Genomic DNA, 14,596 nt, shown 5'->3' with positions numbered 1-14,596 from the left:
CCTCCTATATGGCTGGGAGACATTCAAAATCTCTCTTCTGCTTTTGGTTAACCCCTGCTTGCCATGTTGTCCAGACTCAGAATTATGGTTTAGACTCAGAATTAATATTATCAATGGTTAGTTAAACAAGCCATTAGAAACCAAAGTTTGAAGACAGCTTGGTTTAAACTAACCACAGTTAATTATAACTGTTGGTCCATGCAACAACAAAAACCATGAGTAACCAAACACAGAGACTTCCAAACCCTTGTCTCAGTCACATGCAAGGAGAAAGAGAAAGGGAAGCATGCCACTTATTCCTGCTTGTGCAAGCCATGTTAAAACCATGTTTAGTGTGGCATATAAATACAACCAATGGTCATTTAGTGCACATCCCTTTCAAACAAATTGGTCCATAATGATATGGCCAAAGTGCATTTGGAATTCCATTAGGAACACTATGAAGAAGATGAGCATGCATAAGAAGAGACAGAAGGAAGACAGATGTAGTGGCAGCAGTGGCTGACAACTGATGAAGAATGAAGGGGTCAACCTATAAGTAAACACATTATATTATAAATCATATTTAATACATTATTTGTCTTGAACTTTTAAGTATGAATCCTTAATCTCTTTGTTTCATGCCAATACCTAGATATGCTATGTGTAAAACGAATAAAGGTGTGAAATAAATGGTAGCAGAGGAACAATAAAGCTGTAAAGAATGATGGTGTTAAGATTCAAGATTTAGTCTGGTGGCAGCTGGTATAATTAAAAAAACCCAACATTTTCTGATTAAGTGGAGGAGCTGAAGTGATAGGAAGCCCAGATATGCATTGGACCTAAACAATTTATAAATCAAAATCAACACTTTGCATAATATCTGAAATATGACAAGATACCATTGTAAAGCATTAAAGAATGCTGAAGTTCCATTTCCTCTCCTGAGGCAGGTAGCGGTATTTTGAGGCATATGAAGCTTCTATATAATTTTCAAGAGCAATAGAGCATGTGGAAGTAATCAATCCAAAATAATTACCAATGCAAAAATTAAAATACACCGCCAGTGTATCATTTGTAACCCTATTTGAAACCTTAGTTATAGTAAATAAACTCATATATTGTCTGCATGCTGTCTCATTTCCCCACCACTCCCATATAAAAGGAATTGCTCCTATGGGTGAAATCAACAAGGCAGCACCCTTAGAAGAGACTCACCATGTATAGCATTAGCATAGAATACTTTGAGAAGTGCATAGTATTACATTTTTTACTAAACTATACTGACAAAGGCCTGCAAATGGTAAATATTTGTTTTTGTGTGAGAAGAAAAATTCTTCAAAATATTTACTTTACAAGCTGGGGGGGGGGGGGAAATGGTCTGGTTGGTCAATCATAAATATTTCCATAGAATAATATTTTGCTTTTTATTTGCCTGAGGATACTTTACCAGCCAAGGTAAATTTAAACAATTACATATAGGCAATAGAAAGATACTGTTCTCATGAAGCTGGTGCAAAGAAAAAAGATAAGTTGACTGTCAAATCAGTACTGCATTGAGACAGCTGCAGTCGCAAAGGATGAATAAAGACAGATAAGCAATTATTTTTGACAGAAGTTTAATACTGCCGGGTGAACGACTAATGAAATAAAAAAAGTCACTTAAACAGAAGACTATTGCAAAGTATCAAAACAGAATTACTCCTTTAAGAAAACTTGTAATGAATTTCCAACCTGCCTCTGAGGGCTCATTGTGGGTACCAAAGCACCAAAGCAGCTCAACAAGCAAAATATAAAAATGGTTCTGGAAAATATGGAATACTATAGAAATTCATTACAGACAGGAATATATTAAAAGCCAGCTAGATCATTGGACGGGACAGGTGGGCAGGACCTTTCTTTTTAGCAAGCCCTTCATTTGTTTGAAAGCACATCATTTAATCAAGATTTCAATGCAAACTTCATCATGAAAAAGGAATGAGTTTGCATCAGAATTCCCTGCTAAAAGGAACAAATATTTAGCAGGCATCTGCATAGAATTCTGCCAAACTGAGCAGAGTTTAACCCCTGCTTATCGGCTGATGCCGGGTGTGTGTGTGTGTTAAAACCTGTTGCCTTGGCTGTACAACCAATGCAGGATTTAACACTGTCCTACCACCCACCAGCTGGCGGAAATGGCCTTGGTTGTCAAACTGGGCAGCTTGGCAGGGTTAACCTGCTTTAAAGAGTTAGAAGTTGTAACTCCACTGGACACTACTAAAGTTGTGGCATTCATTTAGTTTGGACCATGACAAAGGATGTTAGGAGTTGGAACTTAACAATATCTGGAGCGACACAGGTTCCCCATCCCTGATTTAATAGGTAAGGTTAATTAGGGCTGCCATACGTCTGGACTTTCCCAGACATTACTGGTATTTCAAAGGCGGAATGTGGATCTTAAGCAAGTCAATCGAAAATCGCTCAACAACTATAGCAACCCTATAAATTAAAACATATTTTCTTTTTACTTCTCTTAAATAAAACAGCACTTTTTTTATATTTAAACTTCTAGACAGTACAATTTTACAGATGGTGGGAACAGTAATTAATATAGTAGTGCTAGTTCTCTATTGGGACAAATGCAATAGAAAGTTCTAATCAATAGCTATTGCCCTCAAGATTTTGGACCCCAACACACACACACACACACACACACACACACACAGAGAGAGAGAGAGAGAGAGAGAGAGAGAGAGAGAGAGAGAGAGAGAACACAATCATGTTTTTCTTCACTTGCTACTCTGCCTCACTGGTTTCAAGCGCTTGGCTTAGTTCTTTCTGGAATATGCATGCCAATCTTCAAAGCCATCCCTGTACAAGCTGCAAATAATTACCATTGATAAAATTACACATACCCTATTGGATGTGATAAAAAGGCTAGTTATTTGAAATAACCAAATACTTTTTCTAATTTTTTTTTATCTCGCCATTATGTACAAGGTTACTTTAAATTTTATGCAACAATAATTCTATCATCATGTGTAAATCAAATATTCTGGTTACAAGACCATTAATAATAATTATAAAATGGAAGGCCTGTAAGAGATTGACAAAAACATTTAACCCATTCCTGTATTATGTTAATATACAGAATGTGCATTTCCTTACATAAAATAGAAACATGGCTGCAAGTTTATATAATCAATGAAACTTAGAACCAATTCACACAGTAAGTATCTTCTGCATGCAAGCATTCCAGGCTCCTCCTTGGTCACACATGTGCCGTCGTGGAATACAAACTGGGCTGTAGGTTTTTCAGTGAATATGGCACCTGAAAACACTGTAGTCACAATATGCTTCAGCAAATGCTCTAGCCACCACCCCAAAGGGGAAATGCGCACCTGTATGACCAAGGTGACCAATGAACCTTGAGCGAATAAGGCCAAACTAGCAAGCCTATTCCTGGCATCTAGGCATTTTCTGCTCCTAAGGAGGGGTGAATATAGGACACAGCTGCCTGAACAAACTCACAGCGCTTGCAGGCAGTGGCATTCAATCCTTCAGGAAAGGTCAGGCAAGGATCACTGTCTCAAGGTGCATAGGTGCATAGAGAACTTTCAAGCAGCAACACCCAACAGTGCATGTTTCCCCCTTTTCCTCGAGAAATATTGATAGGGTGCTGACAACTACAACTGATTGCATAACCAATATCTCTAGACAAAACCTGTGCACACTTGATTATAATGGAATGGCTACCAGCGGTTTCCAAGCCTGATTCACATTAATACTCCCCATCCACCACAGGGGTACTCAAATACAGTGGTACCTCTAGTTACGAACTTAATTCATTCCAGAGGTCCGTTTTTAACCTGAAACTGTTCTTAACTAGAGGCATGCTTTCGCTAATGGGGCCTCTTGCTGCTGCTGTGCCACCGGCACACAATTTCTGTTCTCATCCTGGGGCAAAGTTCTCAACTCGAGGTAACTCTTCCAGGTTAGCAGAGTTTGTAACCTGAAGCATTTGTAACCTGAGGGGTTTGTAGCTCGAGGTACCACTGTATAGGAGAATTTGACTGTATGAACTGTATGAACTCAGCTATATGGTTTTAGCTGAGGTTAGATATAGGTATAAATATATATAGGTATAGATAGACAAACATACATATAAAACAATTAATTTCAAAAAGCATAATGTGTATTATTAGATTCATATACAAATTACTTGCAATAGAAACATCTCCTTGAAGCAGTAGCAAGGTAGCAGGTGCACTACAACATGAGCTTTCAAAAACATGGAAAGGACAAAAATTCCAGTGTTCTCAGAATATAACCACTATAAACATTACCAAAAAAGCCCAGCACTGCACAAGTGAAGGTTCATATAACAAAATAGGTCAAGTTTCAGCACCTGATATATGGACTAAATGAAGTGCTGACAGTATCCAAGCACACTTCTCCATTCCTTAAATAATTTATCTCCAGCAGAAATCAATGAAAATCTAATAGTATTCTGCTGTATCTCAAACAAGCCAGTAGAAACTCAGCTCAAACTACAGTACTCCCAGCTTTGTATGTGTTGTAAGTGAACAATGTCCTATAAATGACCAATATGAAGGTATCTGATAGGATTCTCTCCTAAGACAACTTAAATTGATAAGCGTGTTTCAAATATTCTTGGAACCAAGGAAACAATGGTCATAAAAAACTCTATTAGACAGCTATAGAAACATTACAATTACGGGGAATTAGATAAGCAGCTATCTCAGCCATCACTCTCAATTAAATAGAATTATAACCTTGCATAAAGTCTATGGAAATTGAGGACATACCAGTACATGAGCAAGTTTGCAAAGAAAACCAACACCACAAAAAAATCCTTTAAATTTGGTAAGACAATGATCCTATATAGGTTGTGGGAAAGGCCATATGGGTGGTGACATACATGTGGAGGAAGTAACATTTGAACCATCCTTTGGCATATGTATGGGACGTGGGTGGCACTGTGGTCTAAACTACTGAGCCTTGGGCTTGCCAATCAAAAGGTCAGTGGTTTGAATCCCCGCGATGGGGTGAGCTCCCGTTGCTCGGTCCCAGCTCCTGCCAACCTAGCAGTTCGAAAGCACAGCAAAAGTAGATTAATAGGTACCGCTCCGTCGGGAAGGTAAATGGCATTTCCATGCGCTGCTCTGGTGTCAGTGTTCCGTTTCACCAGAAGTGGCTTAGCCATATTGGCCTCATGACCCGGAAAAACTGTCTGCGGAGCGGACAAACGCCAGCTCTCTTGGCCTGTAAAGCAAGATGAGCGCCGCAACCCCAGAGTCGTTCGCGACTAGACTTAACTGTCAGGGGTCCCTTTACCTTTACCTTTGGCATATGTAAAAAGCTCCCAAAGTGCTGATGATGCAGAGGCTGCAACAGTCTTCTAAATCACTCAAGGTGTGTGTTCTGTCACTAAAATGCTGGTGCATGCCACGCACCATGAGTACACTGAAACATATTGTCCCTTTATATACTGGCATTCACCCAATGATCTGCAAGGTATCATCCTTTTAATTCCCAAATTCTTCTCTACCTGCTTGAATCTCAAGATCTGAACCTCAAAAGAATAGGTGATGCTGGGCACATAAAAGCTGCAGAGTACTTGCTATGAGGTCAACCTTTCTTTCTGAAGCAGCAGTTGCTGTGACACACACTCTCACCTAAATAGGCCTAATCAGGCTCAGTGAGTGTATCATGAAGTTCAAGGCCTGACTGACTTGTACTAACAGCAAACGCAAAAGCACGTAATTTTCATTTTCAGCTATTTATTTTCATAATGAAAGTCTATCTATCTGAACAGAGTGAAATTAGAGTGAGGTGATGTCATATTGTATTGTGAAGGATGCATGAACAGAGATGAGCAGAATCCCTGACTGCTGCAGATTCAGTTACCTCCGATTATCGTGATCTTTCCCTGTATCAAGGGGATGCCAAGGGGACGCTGTGATTCTGGGGATGAAGGTACTAAAAGTGGAGGAAGCAGCTTTCCTGGGGGGCGGGGTATAGAAGCAGCGTACAGTACAGTGAGAACAAGAACTGGAAGAAATGCCCTAACAGGTCTCTAGCCTGGGGATGGATGGATGGATGGATGGATGGAAGAACAGAAATCTAATAGTGCAGAAAGATTTGATGATTTGATAAAACTTGAGAAATGGCAATCTAGCTCAAAATATATGAAGCATAACAAGGCACTTATTGTATTATCAAAGTAGCGGTTTTATTAATAATAGTGTGATTCTATTTAATAATTACATTTTTAAAAACTCAGAAGCTACTTTCAATCACTATGAAAAAAGGGAAATATCCATCTTCTAAATAAAGTAATAACTGCATCCCCATTATGAAGCCATATTGATTCTCTTTCTGGAAGATGGGAATTGAGAAGAAACAGCAAAAGCTAACATAAGCTGGTTGTCTTTCTAGGAATTTGGAAAATGCATCTTCCTACATTGATCAAGTAATCATTGTTACTGCTCTTTCAAGCAACTGCACTTTTCTAGCTAAAAGCAAGCAGAAAAGATTTGGCTGACATGAGGTTCAAAGGCAAATACAAACATTTTCCTGATTTCATAACTGAAAATAAGCCTGCAGAGAGAAAATCTTGCATATTTTATGTCACCCATACTACTTGGAAAGAGAGGCAGCGTTCTTACACATCCAGCTGGTGCTCTGAAGCAAGGCAAACTTATATTATATTCAGGCTAATCAACAATCCCAGTAAGAAAAGACACAATAAAAATAGGACTTATGCCACAAATACAGATGCTCAAAAGAAAGTCTTTATCTGGGCACTTTATCTGTACACTGTACAGTACTGTACTAAGCACCATGTAAGCCTTATTCATCTCATATGCTGACTCTGTCTATTAAACAGCCACATGTTCATTTGAAACTCTATATGAAGCCTACACAGATAGCCTGCTTCTGTGTGTTCAGGACCCTCATTCGGCAGAAGTACCTGATCACATATAAACAGAGCCTGTCCATGCAGGGTGCTTGCATACGCATAGGCTTGGTTAACAATTTCAAATAAACATGGCAAACGGAGCTTCTTCCTCCCGTATTCATGAATATGTTGAACAAACAGAGCTAGCCTATCATAATCTGTAAACAGAATAAAGAGAAGGGAAACACACTGGCAATTTATGGTTAGGTAGAACCACTTTAATACAGTGGTACCTCGGGTTACATACGCTTCAGGTTACATAGGTTCAGGTTACAGACTCCGCTAACCCAGAAATAGTACCTCGGGTTAAGAACTTTGCTTCAGGATGAGAACAGAAATTGTGCTCCGGTGGCATGGCAGCAGCAGGAGGCCCCATTAGTTAAAGTGGTGCTTCCGGTTAAGAACAGTTTCAGGTTAAGAACGGACCTCCGGAACAAATTAAGTACTTAAACCGAGGTACCACTATATAGTGCATCAGTCTTTAAAGTCATTGTTACCTAAAACCTAGTTCAGAGTTTTAACTTAAGCCTTCTGAGGTAGCCAGCTAAAGCTTTCTAATGCTGCATGTGTCTTCTAACTTCTCACTTTCTCATACATATATTTATGACAAGCTTCTAATCAACAATTACCCCCAAGAGGACAAAGGATTTCTACCTACATTCTGAGCCTCAAGATAGATGATTATCATGCAATGTGCTTTCTGGGGCACTGGTCTGCTTAGCAAAAATAATTGCATCCTGCTAAAAATAATTTAAGCTGCAACCTCTGACAGAAGAACCAGAAGCAGTTTACTTGGCATTCTCACCCTTTTAGCAAACATTATATCAGGGCAAGTCATTAGCTGCATACTACTTTAAAGATGCTTTGGGGAAAGGAAAGCATACTGCTGAAAGTTTAAAAGTCATCCTCATGACAACTATGGAGGTAGTCATCTGCACACCAGGGCTTCGTTTGAGCCTGGTCACACCAAGTCTCAGTATCAGAATTTGCTAAGAAATGCCAAGGCTCAATCTTTAAACACAATATCATGTATTATTTATTTGCTTTATTTATTTATTTTGAAAATAGTTATCATCCTTTCTTGGAAGTCTGTAAAGGGGATTTAAATATATTGCATTTGTACAAGTTTTATAGCTAGTCCAGCTATGAAGCCTATGGATTACAAATGTTTGGCAACTGAAGACGACAAACAGGGTTTGGCCAATTCATCTAAGGAGCACTTGCTTTTAACTGGCATTTGGCCTATAAGTAAATATAGGAGTGCATTCCTAATATTTGTCTGTAGTGTACATTTTATCTTATGCGATATAGAAATACTTTCATGTTTGTGAACTCATAATTTAGTATTTCACCTTAAGTCTTGCTCTTTAGCAGAATAAGAGTATGGAACTTTTTTCTACTTCTATTTTAGCAAACAACATTAAGCATGTCACCAACAGAGTCCATCAGTTGAAGAAGGCCCCCACCCCAGCTTGATTAGAAATTTGGCTCAATCAAAAGAGCTAAGAAGACAGAAAAGATTTTTTTTGCAACGCAAAAATTTTACAAGCAATTTTTTTTACTCCCATTGTACTTGTAATAATCATAGAACAAAAACCCAGAATTGTAGTGTTCAAAGGGACCCAAAGGGTCATACAGTCCAACCTTCAACAATATAAGAATCACAGTTAAAGAATCCATGGCACACATCCATCCAACTTCTGTTTAGAAACTTCCAGAGAAAAAGAATGCTCAAAACACAGTATTGTCTGAATACCAACTGCTTCATGAGCCCCCACTACTCCATGATCTGGCCTAGATTCTGAAGTAGCCCCACTACCATCACAGAGGTGGGGAAAGAGTGATGCCACAAAGTTTGGCACTATTTCCCCCATGTTTTAATACCAAGCTGACTATTTAAAAATGATCAGATCCTCAAGCAGGTCATAGATCAAAGAAATGTAGACTTGAAAGGAACAACAAGGGTCATCTGGTCCATCTCCCTGCAATGCAGGAATCTTTTGTCCAGCATCCACAACCCTGAGATTATTTTGCCCAACATGGGGCTCAAACCCACAAGTGAGGTTAAGAGTCTCATGGTCTACTGACTTAACTGTAAATTCTCCCCCGCTGCCATCCCATTCTCTGGGAATAATCTCCTTCCTTTGAGGGCTCCTCTCATCTCTTCACTTGACCCTGTTTCTGTAACTTAAAATTTCTGGACAATTTCTTTAGTTCGAGCCAAGGTTGTAGTGATTAGAGATGTTATAATTTATACATCCTAGTGTTTTAACTTAAATTATTCATGTGTGCTGTCAGCTTTAATTGCACTTCACCATAGCTTTTGACTTAGTATAGAAAGTGTCTGAACCACTCCTATTTATGGATTTCATAAGATAAAAGGAAACTGTATTTCCCTTTCCCCATGTTTTACCTTGCAAGTGGGAGAGAAGAGAAAAGAGGAACATAAAACATTAAAATTACTGGATATCTGGTCAACAAGCAAGTAGGAACAAACATAAAATGCATTTTTCTGTGGCCAAACTATAGGTTGCAATGCACACAACTATCATCTAACAGCCCATTTTAAATTTGCATTTTAAACCCTGTGGAGGCAATGCTGTAAATATTGAGCAGAGGTGAAGTCTTGTGCCCCCTTCTCTAATTGCTCCCACTGGAAGCTATTTTCCCTTATCTAAATGAACCATCACATTACAGGCCTTTGCATTAACAAGTGACTTGTGTCTTGTTCAGCCTTCTTAATTTTAAAAACAAATATGAACAAGAGATGATCAGTCTGCCATTTTCTTCAGCCTGATTTATTCATCATGGTCAATCCTGTTATTAATATTTATTATTTATTAAATTTATATAACACCCTATACCTACAGGTCTCAGGGCAGTTCACAAGATAAAATCACAATATAAAAACATGAAATACACAATCAGAATTAAAAACAAAAGCAACCCAATAACCTCCCCTCAAACACATTTCAAAAGGGCATTAGATGTTAATCAGCCAAAGGCCTGGTTAAAGAGGAATGCCTTTGCCTGGTGCCTAAAGGTGTATAATGAATGCACCAAGTGAACCTGCCTCAAGAGAGCATTCCACAAACGGGGAGCCACTGCAGAAAAGGTCCGTTTTCATGTTGCCACCCTCCAGACCTCTCATGGAGGGGGCAAACAAAAAAGGGCCTCAGAAGATGATCTCATGGTCTGGGTAGGTTCATATGGAAAGATGTGGTCCTTGAAGCATTGCAGTCCTCAGCCATTTAAGGCTTTATAGGTCTAAACTATGGTTACCAGATTTTTTTCAAGGAATCCGGGAACACTTTTTCTTTTTCTTTTAAATTTCATGCTTTATTATTTTAGGAAAGGGTTGCCCAGAGTTCTTGACCTGTTTTTAAGGGGGGACCCCAAAGTTGTCGGGTGCGCACCTTGACACAAGGTAGGCGGAAAAGCCCATCTACAAACACACAAACACCAAAAAAAAGAGAGGTTGGGGGGAGGGAGAGATTGAGTAAAGGTGCTCACTGGTCTTGGGAAAACACGCATTAACACACACATACAAGGTACTGGCTTCCCATAACCGGGAGACCGCTGGAGGGCGAGTGTAATCTTTATGGAGATTTAACTGGAGGTGGTGGTGTCTTGTTACCAGAGGTGGACAAACAGCAGACTCACACACAGCCCTCCTCACACGAGGCTGCTGGTGCCGGAGGAGGCGAGGAGGGAGGCTCCGTCTCCTGAGAACGTTTCAACCCCCACCCCCGCGCCCCACTCCTGGCAGGATGGCAGCGTGGCACTGCCAGGGACAAGGGGCATCGCAGCGCCTTCCTTGCTCCCCCCCATTAAACTCACCATCTCTGCAGTGGCCGTTGGAGAGAGAGAGAAGGGAGAGAAAGGAGCCTGCCCGCCTGCCTTCCTCCCCCCGTTTCTCCCTCAGCCTTCGCTTTTGCGCCTATTTGTCCCTGTGAGAAGCCACCACCGCGCTCCATCTCTCTCTCGCAACGCGGCACCGCTCTTTTCTATGCTTCTCCTCTTCTTCCCCACCTCAGTGCCTCACTCACCCCAACTTGGGCTCTTCTGCTGCGGGCGGCTCTGTGTGAGTTCAGGGTGAGCATTGATCAAGGAAATGAGCCAGAAGGAAGCTCTCCGGCTCGCGCCTCAGTTTAAATAGCCACCACCCCCCCCCCCGCCAGCGGATTGGCTGGCTGTTGCCTTGCCAGAAGTCCCCAGGCATAAATCCGGGGACATTGATTAAAATCTGGGGACATTCCGGGGACAGATTTTGTCCAGGGACAGATTGGTGAATCTGGGGACTGTCCCCGTGAATCCAGGGACTGTCCCCAGGAACCAGGGATGTCTGGTAACCCTAGTCTAAACCAGCACTTTGAATTGGGCCTGGAAACTAATTGATAGCCAGCGCAGTTGGGCCTAGATAAGTGTAATATGCTCAAACTGTCTTGCCCCGGCGAGCAACCTGGCTGCTGAATTCTGTACTAGATGAAGTTTCCGAACAGTCTTCAGAGGCAGCCCTACGTATAATGCATTGCAGTAATCTAACCTTGAAGTTACCAGAGCATAGGCTAGTTGGGCTATCCTTGTCCAGATAAGGGCACAGCTAGGCCACCAGCTGAAGCTGATGGAATGCACTCTGTGCCACTGAGGCCACTTGAGCCGTGGCAGCAAAGGATCCAGGAGTACCCCCAAGCTATGAACCTGCTCCTTCAGAGGAAATGTAACCCCATCTAGAACAGGCAACCCAGTCATCTGGTCAAAGAAACCACCCACTAACAGTTTCTCAGTCTTATCTGGATTGAGTTTCAGTTTGTTTGCTCTCATTCAGTCCACTATCGAGACAAGATACCGTTCCTACAACTAGTAAACATGGAAATACCTTAAAATAAGGGATTGCTATTCAGCCTCCTCAGTAGGCACATGTCTCAGATACAGACCTTCTAAGAGTCTCATGTAGTTAGATCTTTAGACACTGGCAATAGTACATCTTGGCAAATTCATCCAGTAACTTACAGTCATAGACTCACAGAAATGTAGCGTTGGAAGGGACCATGAGGGTCAACTAGTTCAACTCCTTGTCTGCTCTTATACGCTTTTGCATATTTAGCTACCAGGGTCTGTAGTACCATACAGTGACCTATCGTATTGTGGCCCTTTCTAAATCCTGCCTGTTCCTGGTTGAACAGGTTAGAGTGGTCCGCCCAGTCTACCAACTTGTTTAATAAGTACCGGGTATAAAGTTTGTATGCGATGTCCAGAAGGCTTACAGGGCGGTAGTTTGCTGGATCTTGAATATCTCCCTTCTTGTAGATAGGGGCTACCACACTTAGTTTCCAGTTTGCTGGGATTTTACATGTGTTGTTTATTGCCGTAAAAAGTTTGGCCAAAAAGATGGCCCACCATTGGGTATTTGATTTAAATACCTCAGGGGGGATCATATCCTCACCAGGAGCTTTGCCATTTTTTAATGTTTTAATTAGCTGTAGGCACTCTGATTCCGTAACAGGATCCCAACTAGCTAGATGAACATTCTTCAATGGGAGGGACGGACTCGAATTAGCAATATTTAAGGGTGTGTATAGCTGGAAAAAGTGTTGAAACCACACATCGGATGGAATACTGTTGTTTACAATTTTTCCTTTGGATGAGACTCCCTGTGCTACTATTGCCCAAAATTTTCTATCGTCTCGCGATTTAATCGCCTTATCAAGTGCCTCCCATTGTTCTTTCCTATAAAGGGATTTCTTGAGTTTTAAGGTGTTTTTATAGTAAGAGCGCCATCTGTGGAAATTTACCATAGATGACAGAGTCCTCTCCTGTTTTACCTTGTTTTGTTGTTTCCTAAGCAAGGATCTTGTGTTAGTGTACTATAATTGTCTATAGGCTTTCTTAATACATCCTGTACTCTAGCTGCTGTTGCCTGACTTTTCACTGGTACTCCAGTTTAACAATCTATTGCCTTGCCACATACTGATATAGATTTAGTAAACAATTGATAAACTGATAAACAATAATAAGACCATGGGTTACACTTCTAAAACAAACCCTATAGCTAGAGCAGCAAGCTCAAATTTATGGACAACAATGGTCTAAAGTGCTTTCACAATGCTTTTTTTTTATAAATGCAGAGACATCCTAAGACTGCAAGATAATTTGTGGAAGCACCATGAGTTGCAACAGGAGAAGAAGCTGTACACTACAAATTACAGGTGATAAAATGAATACTGCATATATAATTAAACACTGTTGTCACAACTAGCAATGAAAAGTTACTCTGAGTAAAGGTTTTCATTAAATTCGTTTTATTTTTTTAAATATGGCCATCATCCATTTTGGTAATTGTATGTCAAAGTTTGGCCTGTGGATCTCTGTATTTGAATTCTTGTTTCTAGCTTGTTCAAATTTTACAGTAATATACTTCAGTGCTCCACTCTTTTGAAATAATCATATATTTCTTTCTTCCCCAGCCACTAATAGGAACACAGATGGCCAGTGGAGAAATTGGTACATGCTTTTCCATGTGAAAAATTTAATTTCTGCAGAGAATTCAGAATGGGAGGCCCAAGGCAAACATAAGAGACTGAACATTAAATAGAAGTAAGCGTTTGGCTGATCTTCTAAGTTGCAAAGGAAATATAAAGTGGCAGTCAAATGGGAAAATGAAATAAAAACTGTTATGGCGTTAAAAAGAGCATGAAAGCATTTGTGGACCATATACATATTCCGGAAACCACACTGTAAAAAAAGAGCATAAGCCTATGGATGTTTACTTAGACATGAGCTCCAATGAACTCAATGGGACTTACTTCCAAGGAAACAGGTGTGAGATTCCATTGCATATTTATTAATTTTACCTTTTTCTAGCATGTAAGAGCCTAATTTATCATTTTTTTGTAGAAAGATAAATGCAGCTGCATCAGTCACAGACCAATTCCTTGAAATAATTTATTCAATCCTGTGAAAACCAGTAAAGGTCTATTAAAGACCAAGGACTTCCCATCAATGCAAGAAGCAGTTTTCCTTTACTCTTGGGACAAACTGATGCTGGACGTTAAACATCTGGTGCACAGAAGCAACCCTCAAAAATTCAAAACTCTTGGAATAATCAGACACGTTTATTGTATGATTTTTTTTTTTAGTTTTCAAAAAGTTTGCTATATAAATGTTTTTAATCTACTACTAAGGAGAATTTCAAATCTTAACTTTCTCTCTTTCATGTGTCCACAGTGACCTCTGTGCTGCATAATTTTATATGTTCTTTCCCCCTTTCAGCCAGACCTGCTACATTACACTAACAAGGATGTTTTCAAACACAGTCATGTCTCGTCAACAAGAACCTTTCATCTCACTTATGTAGGACAAGCAATATGAACTGACCTACTGCAAAACCTAGTTTACTTGCAAGGCAGTGAAGGAATATAATCCTTGTACCATTTCAGAAACAGACTCAGACTAACTTCCAAGCTCATTTTCTTATACAGCAGTGAACACTATTAGTCCTCTGCTTTCCATTACAGTGGTACCTCGGGTTAAGAACTTAATTCATTCTGGAGGTCTGTTCTTAACCTGAGGTCCCACTTTAGCTAATGGGGACTCCCGCTGCCAATGCGCCGCCGCCGCACGATTTCTGTTCTCATCCTGAAGCAAAGTTCT

General features: G+C 40.3%; 1 protein-coding gene across 3 annotated transcripts in view; it reads right to left on the bottom strand.

The window, feature by feature from the left end:
• ATRNL1 (attractin like 1) overlaps nt 1–14,596 on the bottom strand; it is a 503,181-nt gene that overhangs the window by 442,251 nt on the left and 46,334 nt on the right. The gene's annotated exons all lie outside the window — the stretch shown is intronic.

This window comes from Podarcis filfolensis (genome assembly GCF_964270895.1).
Source record: "Podarcis filfolensis genome assembly, chromosome: 5".
NCBI lineage: Eukaryota > Metazoa > Chordata > Lepidosauria > Squamata > Lacertidae > Podarcis > Podarcis filfolensis.
This window is presented reverse-complemented; position numbering and strand designations above follow the sequence as displayed.